Source organism: Scylla paramamosain, chromosome 23 (assembly GCF_035594125.1).
Source record: "Scylla paramamosain isolate STU-SP2022 chromosome 23, ASM3559412v1, whole genome shotgun sequence".
NCBI classification, from domain to species: Eukaryota; Metazoa; Arthropoda; class Malacostraca; order Decapoda; family Portunidae; genus Scylla; species Scylla paramamosain.
The window spans coordinates 18,487,492-18,495,241 of NC_087173.1; the positions used below are offsets into that span (position 1 = coordinate 18,487,492).

General features: G+C 45.8%; 1 protein-coding gene across 2 annotated transcripts in view; it reads left to right on the forward strand.

The window, feature by feature from the left end:
* Positions 1–4,535, forward strand: part of LOC135112344 (cell adhesion molecule Dscam2-like) — a 145,323-nt gene extending 140,788 nt beyond the window's left edge. The window contains exon 13 of one of the 2 annotated variants that reach the window (XR_010274280.1): positions 4,381–4,535. The gene's annotated coding sequence lies outside the window, so the exon portion shown is untranslated. Of the gene's footprint in view, positions 1–3,979; positions 4,121–4,380 lie in introns of those variants that run through there. The other variant, XR_010274278.1, reaches the window with a different exon arrangement.
* The last annotated feature ends 3,215 nt before the right edge of the window (positions 4,536–7,750 follow it).

The window sequence follows — 7,750 nt, forward strand, 5'->3', positions numbered from 1 at the left end:
GATGTTACAGAGTCAGTAAATCAATTAATTACTTTCTCTTTTACTTCCTCTCTCTCTTTTTTTTTCTCTCTCCTTCCTTCAGTCTCTTCATTACCTCCTTTTCCTTCCATCCTCTCTCCTCTTCCTTCCTCTCGTAACTTTCTGCTTTTCTCTCTTCATTGTCTCCTCTCTTTCTCTCGTTTTCCCTCCTTTCATCAGTGTCTTTCTTCCTTATCTTACTTTCCTCTGTCTCCTTTCTGTTTGTCGTTCCTTCCTTCTCCCTTTTTCTCCTCTTCCTTTCTTTCTCCTCTTTCTTTCGAAGTTTTTAGCATTCTTCCTTCTTTGTCTTTTTCCTCCTCGTCCTCCTCTTCTTCTCACCTTCTCTTAGTGTCTCCGTTCCTTATCTCTCTTTTCTATGTATCTTTTCTGTTTTTCGTTCATTCTCCCTCCTTCTCTTCCTTTCTTTCTTCTTTTTCTTTCATAACCTTATATATATTTTTCCTCTTCTCTCTCTCTCTCTCTCTCTCACTCTTCCTTTTGTCCTTCATCTTCTCCATCTCTTTCTTTCCCTCGTTTTCTTTCTTTCCCTTCTTCCTCTTCTTTCGTTCTTATTGCATCCTTCCTACTCCTTTTTTCCTCTTCTTCTTCATTACATTACTTATCTATCATACTCCTTCATTCCTCTTATTTCTCTTCCCTATTTTTCCTCCTTTGTTCCTTTTCATCTCCCCATTCTCTTTTCTTTTCCTTCCCCACGTCTTCTCTACCACCTATTTTCCCTTTTTTCCCTCTTCCCATCTTCATTTTCGCTGTCTCCCTCTTTCCTTTCTTTCATTGTACCTTCTCTCCTTCACTCCTTCAAATCCTTTTCCTACAACTCCTCTCTCTCTCTCTCTCTCTCTCTCTCTCTCTCTCTCTCTCTCTCTCTCTCTCTCTCTCTCTCTCTCTCTCTCTCTCTCTCCACTCCTTTATCTTTCCCTTCATTTATTCATAATTTCTTCATTCTGTTCCTTACTTCCTATTTCTCTTTCTTCTCTCCTCCTTCGCTTCTTCCTTCATCTTCTTATTGTTCCTTTCTTGTATCTATCTCACTTTATTCCTCTCTCCTCCTGTTCCACCTTTGCTTCTTCCTTCATCTCCTTATCGTTCCTTAGTTGTATGTCCCTCATCTTCTTCTTCTTCTTCTTCTTCTTCTTATCCCTCTCTTCTCCTCCTCCTTTGCTTCTTCCTTCATCTCCTCCTTATTGTTTCTCTGTTTAATCTCCCTTACCTTCTTATCTCTCTCTTTCTTCTCCTCCTCCTCTTCTTCCTTCTCCTTCACCTCCTCTTCCCTCTCCTTCTCTCGTCCCTTCCAATAATGTTTTGCTGGTAAAATTTTTGAGTTTAAGTAAATTTTTTTCAGTATTTACCTAATCCCTAAGGCGTGGCCACCAGGATCCCTTGTTTCCCTGGGGCGTGAGTGAGGCGCCAGCAGGTCACCCCGTGGTAGGCCAGCAACACCTGTGGGGCTCATTAACCTGGCACGCCTTGGAATGTCACACGTGGTCTTGATGTTGAAGGGTTTAAGTTTAAATGAGTTCAATTGAGTTTTTTCTCTTTGGTGTTTGTTATTTGATGGGTTTTCTGTTATATATGTTTTTTTTTCTTTTCTTTCTTCTTTTCTTTTCAGTTTCTTTACCTTCATGTCTGTTAATTTGTTTTTATTTTTAATTTCTTGTTTTTTCTTGATTGACTGATAACTTTTTTTTCATTTTTTTCCTCGTTTGTATAAAATTATGTAGTTTATGTTAAATGTTATATTATTTTTTTACTTTTTACTTTTTGTTGTTGTTTTCGGTGTTGCAGTTGTTGTTGTTGTTGCATTAGTTGGCTCGTTAGTTCAAGGGATTTTACTAATGGTAGGTACCTTTTTTTTTCCTCGTCTGTATAAATTGGTGTATTTTCCGTTAATTGTGTGTATGTCAGTGTGTTTTTCTTTCACATTTCTTTTATTATTGTGTCACTTGATTTCTTACTTAAAGAGACTAAACCGATCATACATTTTCCACTCTTTTTTTGTGTCAATGCTTAATAATGTAAACTTTATTAATGTATGTAATGTAAACTACTCTCGTCCATTGATTTTACTTGGTTTCCTTTTTTTTTATTTATTTTTCAAAGCAGATTATTCATTTAATTGCATCACTTCAACAGGCTCATTAATATTTTAGGCCTGAGCAACTTTTAAAGCTTCGTTTGGACTTGTGTAATTAGCGGCTTTGGAACTCTAGCTTTAAATCATAAAACTTCTAGTGAATCGCTTCCTTTGAACTTTGATAATCAAGCTCGTTAGGATTCAAACTTTCAGTATTAAAGTTCCTGGTTAAAAGCTTCGTTTGGACAGATGATCAGCTTCAAATTTTAAAGCTTTCATAAAGATCTTCGTTTCTAGCTTCAAAATCATTACCTTCGGGATCTTAGCTTCAAACCTTAATGCTTCAAGTTCAGTGCCTCGTTCAGACAGATAATTAGCTTCGTTAGGACTGAAACTTTAAACCATAAACCTTCCGGTAAAGAGTTTGGTATGAAACTTGATAAGCTTTGTGATCTTGTCTTCAAATCACAACAAAGCTTCTGTTGCTTCATAGCGATATTAAGTTTCAAACCCTAAAGCTTCAAATCACAGACATTAAAAAACCTACAGCTTCAAATCGCATAGACCTTCAGTTTCTAAAGCTTCAGATAAACCACGGAATTCGAAAAAAAAAAAATGGACATTGGCACTAAAAATTTTCACCTTTTAATTGCACGAGAGAGAGAGAGAGAGAGAGAGAGAGAGAGAGAGAGAGAGAGAGAGAGAGAGAGAGAGAGAGAAAAAAAAAAAAAACTCTACCTCTTGAAAAATAAATAAGTAAATAAACCCAGGAGGTGAATGAATGACGTGGGGAGGCATTCACGTATTCACGGGGAGCGGAGGAAGGCCGCTATTCATCATTCACGCGTGACGGCTGAAAGATCCACCTCACCTCACCCACACCCCGACTCCACTCCTCTCCTCTTCACTCCTGGCGGGGCGTCCTCTTGTGGGTGGAGCGAGGGGAGGGAGGAGGTGGTCGTGGTGGGGAAGTGGAAGGTAATGGTGGAGCAGATTTGTTTAGTTGTATTATTTATTTTTTAATGGTGCAATTTTACTTATTTTGTCTTTTTCTTGTGTTTTTAGTGATATAAGTTCCCATTGGTTATTATTGTCTGTGGTTGTTTTGATATTACGTTTTCTTTGTGTTTTTTTACCTTCGTTTTACTGATATTGCTGGCTAATGTATGAGTTTTATTTTTCTCTTTGGCCTAATGTACGTAATATCTAAACTAATATCCCTGTCATACATAAAGGGAAGGATACTCGAAATGACGAGGATCAGAAATCAAATTTTTTTTCTAATCGCCACGCAATTAAACGAAAAAAAAAACAAATTATAAAATGAATAAGTCAATAAATACATAGATAATTCCTTCCTCGGTATCCTTCCCCTTCAGGCAGGTCCCAAGGGTGGTCGTGACCATTCCAGGAGCCTCCCCGTCCCTGGAAACACGGGAACACTGGAATTCGCCCCATTAACGTAATTCCCGCGACTGACCCAACCAATTATGTGAGGCAGTTACTGGGCAGTCACTGGGCTCGCCGCCTTGGAGCAAACTGTTGCCTTTCCCTCATTAGTCAGTACTTTGTGTCCCGCCAACGTGTGAACAGCTTTAATGCCCCTTAACACCTCAATGCATCTTAACATCTTCAGCACCCACAGGTCCCTATTTGAGGCGCCGCTCACCTGCAGCGGGGGAGTAGCGGCCTGCAGCAGTGGCGCTAATGGTGTCACCGCAGTGCTCTTTTATGGTTGCTAATGTTAGTGTTGAGTGTGCAGCCTCCCAGGGTTTCCAGGAGCTGGGGTGGCTGTGTGGGGTGAGCTGCTGGAGGGTGCGTGAGGGTGGAGTGTCTCAGCTAATGGCAGGGCGTGCCGCTCCCCAGTCCCCCCAAAGATATCGCAGTTCGGCGCGGGCGAGCGCGTGGTGGCCGGCGAGCGCCTGACGCTGACGTGCTCCGTGTCGCGGGGGGACGAGCCGCTCTCCCTCACTTGGCTGTGGGACAACGACCCCCCTCACGCCCGGCAGCGCCCACACCGAGGGCCTCTCCATCGCCAACGTGAACACCTTCAACTCCGTGCTGAGCATCGAGCGGGTGGGGGAGCACCACGCGGGGGGACTACACCTGCGTGGCCACCAACGCTGCCGCCTCCACCCGCTCCACTTCCACCCTCACAGGTCCACGGTACTCACCCCCTCCCGGCACGCTCGCCTCTCCCCCCTCCCCCTCCATGTGTGTTATGACCAAGTTCTTAACTTTTGTGTTTTTATCTGCCCCCTTTACAGTTCCCCCTCGTATTGAACCTTTTTCGTTCCAAGAGGGTTTGTCGGAAGGCATGCGAACTCGTGTGGTTTGTGGAGTGAATAAGGGTGATTCTCCCCTAAAACTGGAATGGTTCAAGGATGGGCGGTCCCTCTCCCCGGGGAGGCCGCCCGACATTCAGGTGAAGGTCATTGACCAGTTCTCGAGTGTGCTGACCATGAGCTCGCTGACGGCCGCACACTCGGGGCGCTACACCTGCCAGGCGCACAACGCGGCGGCGGCGGTGCGCTTCACGGCCTCCCTCAGCGTGCACGGTAAGGTTGTGGCGGCGGAGAGCCCAGCACCCCGCACCGCACCGCACCATAGCACTCACGTAGCCTAGGCCAGGTAACGACACACGCTACGGTCAGCACCATGAGCACCTGTGTAGCCGCCTGGTCACTGAACGGCTGTGTTTCACTTCACTCCTCCTGTAGTCCCCGCACGCTTCCCCCTTCCCCCCTGTGCACGCCCCTCCCTGCACGCCCCCCTCGTCTCGTGGCATGTCACCCACAGGAACCGCTGCAGCCAGGACGCCCTCACCGACCTGCTCGAGTTCGATCTGCTACAGGGCCGGCCTGCTACTGGCCTGGCCTGCTAGGGGCTCGTCCTGCTATACTCACCCTGTTGGGCACACCACCGCCTCAGCACATGTACAGTAGTGACGCCACGGCTTCCACGTAGGACACCACACAAACCACAGCTTCTGTACATACTTGTTGCACACACACACGCACACAGCGCCACGCCACACTGCAATGGTTAGACTGGTGATAGATGTGCTCACAGGCACCACCTCACTAGCACAGTAACTCGATGGAAATATAACTGTATATATGTTCAGTGTGTCACGATGGGTGGTAGTCTAGCCTGAGTTCAGAGTGTAATGTGTACACGACACTGTAGTAAACACCGAGCCACTCACCACACTGCCAAGCTTAGGTCTGTAGATAGAAAGCATAACTCTATAGCTGAAAAAAAGTCGAGTTTGTGTGTGTCAAATACTCTTTCAGCGGCCCAGCACACGTCAGATTACGCCGGGGTGCGATCCGCGGCGACCACACCCCGGCCCCTCCCGCATCCCTCTCTCCGCCGCCCACACACACACACACACACACACACACACACACACACACACACACACACACACACACACACACACACACACACACACACACACACACACACACACACACACACACACACACACACACACACACACACACACACACACACACACACACACACACACACACACACACACACACACACACACACACACACACACACACACACACACACACACACACACACACACACACACACACACACACACACACACACACACACACACACACACACACACACACACACACACACACACACACACACACACACACACACACACACACACACACACACACACACACACACACACACACACACACACACACACACACACACACACACACACACACTCTCTCTCTCTCTCTCTCTCTCTCTCTCTCTCTCTCTCTCTCTCTCTCTCTCTCTCTCTCTCTCTCTCTCTCTCTCTCTCTCTCTCTCTCTCTCTCTCTCTCTCTCTCTCTCTCTCTCTCTCTCACACACACACACACACACACACACACACACACACACACACACACACACACACACACACACACACTTTCACTAAGTCTACCTTCCCTCTCTCACACACACACACACACACACACACACACACACACACACACACACACACACACACACACAATCCCCCCTTCCCCTCCCCACACACACACACACACACACACACACACACACACACACACACACACACACACACACACTCCCGGCCGCACACACAGCTTTCCCATTCCCTCCTGACGAAGCTCTCCCTCCGCAGTTCCGCCGACGTGGGTGCTGGAGCCTCGCAACGCCAGGGTGAGCCGCGGCCATCCCCTCGTGGTGGACTGCGTGGCCAAGGGACGTCCCGAACCCGCCGTGCAGTGGAAGAAGAAGGTGGAGGGCAGTGTGCAGGGTGAGTGGAGTGTTGCTGTATGTCTTCCACTTAACCCTTTCACTGTTTTTTGGTTTCCTTCATCATAACTGACTCTTCATCATTTCTTTCACTCCACAAGCAACTCTAAACATTTCACTGGCTAGGCAATGGAAAATATATTCTCTCAATCTTCTTCTTTCTTTCTGTAGATGCCTGTGAAGACTGCGGTGTGATTTAGGTGTTGTATATTATTGTGTATCGCTGTGAAAGGGTTAAAAGTAGAGGAGGGACGTGCATAAGAGATGGATGGATTGATAAAGATGAATACAAAGATATCAAGATTAGTATGCACAAAGATACAGAGATGCAGGTAAATACACACAGAAAAGGTACGAGTAGGTATCAACATAGATACGCAGTAAAGATGGTTATACAGTTAGTTGAGTGCAAAGATAAATAGATATAAGGAAACGATAGCATTTTCTTTTAATGTAAAAGGAGCTCTGGCCGCGGCAACAAAAAATGGGAAAAAAATTGGCTAATGAAAGTGCCAGTTCCTGAAGGAGACACGCCGAAAACAGGGCAAAAAAAAAAAAAATAAATAAATAAATAAAAAATAAAATAAATAAATAAATAAAATAAGTAAATAAATAAATAAAAATAAGAAAAAGAAAAAAATCAATAAAAATAAGAAAAAAGAAAAAGAAAAGAAAAGAAAAAAAGTACATGGAGAGGTGTCTTAAATACTCCCTTTCAACAAATGGTTAAGATTCACTGATACAAAGACCTACACGGAATCCAGAGACAGACCTGCACGGAAACAAGAGGAAACAAGAGACAGGGCATCTCCTCCTCTTTCCTCGTCTCTTTCAAGTTCACATTTAGCCTCAAAGTGTCGATGTAACGCTGGAGTTGACGCCGCTGTGGAGTGTCGATGTGAGGGAGAAAGTGCACCATATCTGTCTAAGCCGGAGTTGTATTCTCTCTCTCTCTCTCTCTCTCTCTCTCTCTCTCTCTCTCTCTCTCTCTCTCTCTCTCTCTCTCTCGGCAATTTTTCCTTCTGGAGACGGAAAGAGCACCAGGCGAGGCTTCAGTATTATTGCTTTGCTTCTGTATGCTGTCCAGTAAGTAAGGAACGAGCGCACGACCTCCTCCCGCTTCCTCCCGCCTCCTCTCTCCTTCTCCCGCCTCGGTCTCGCGTCAAAGGGTGGTCATGTTAGCTTTGCCTTCAGCCTAACTTGAAATTAGTACAGACCTTGATCTCCTGCACGCGTCCTGAGGTGTAGGGGAGGCGCACGGAAGGGGTGGGGCTCTTCAGGAGTGCGTTGCCCTTTGGTGCGCCTCGTGAAGGGTCATTTGAGCGGCAGTATCGG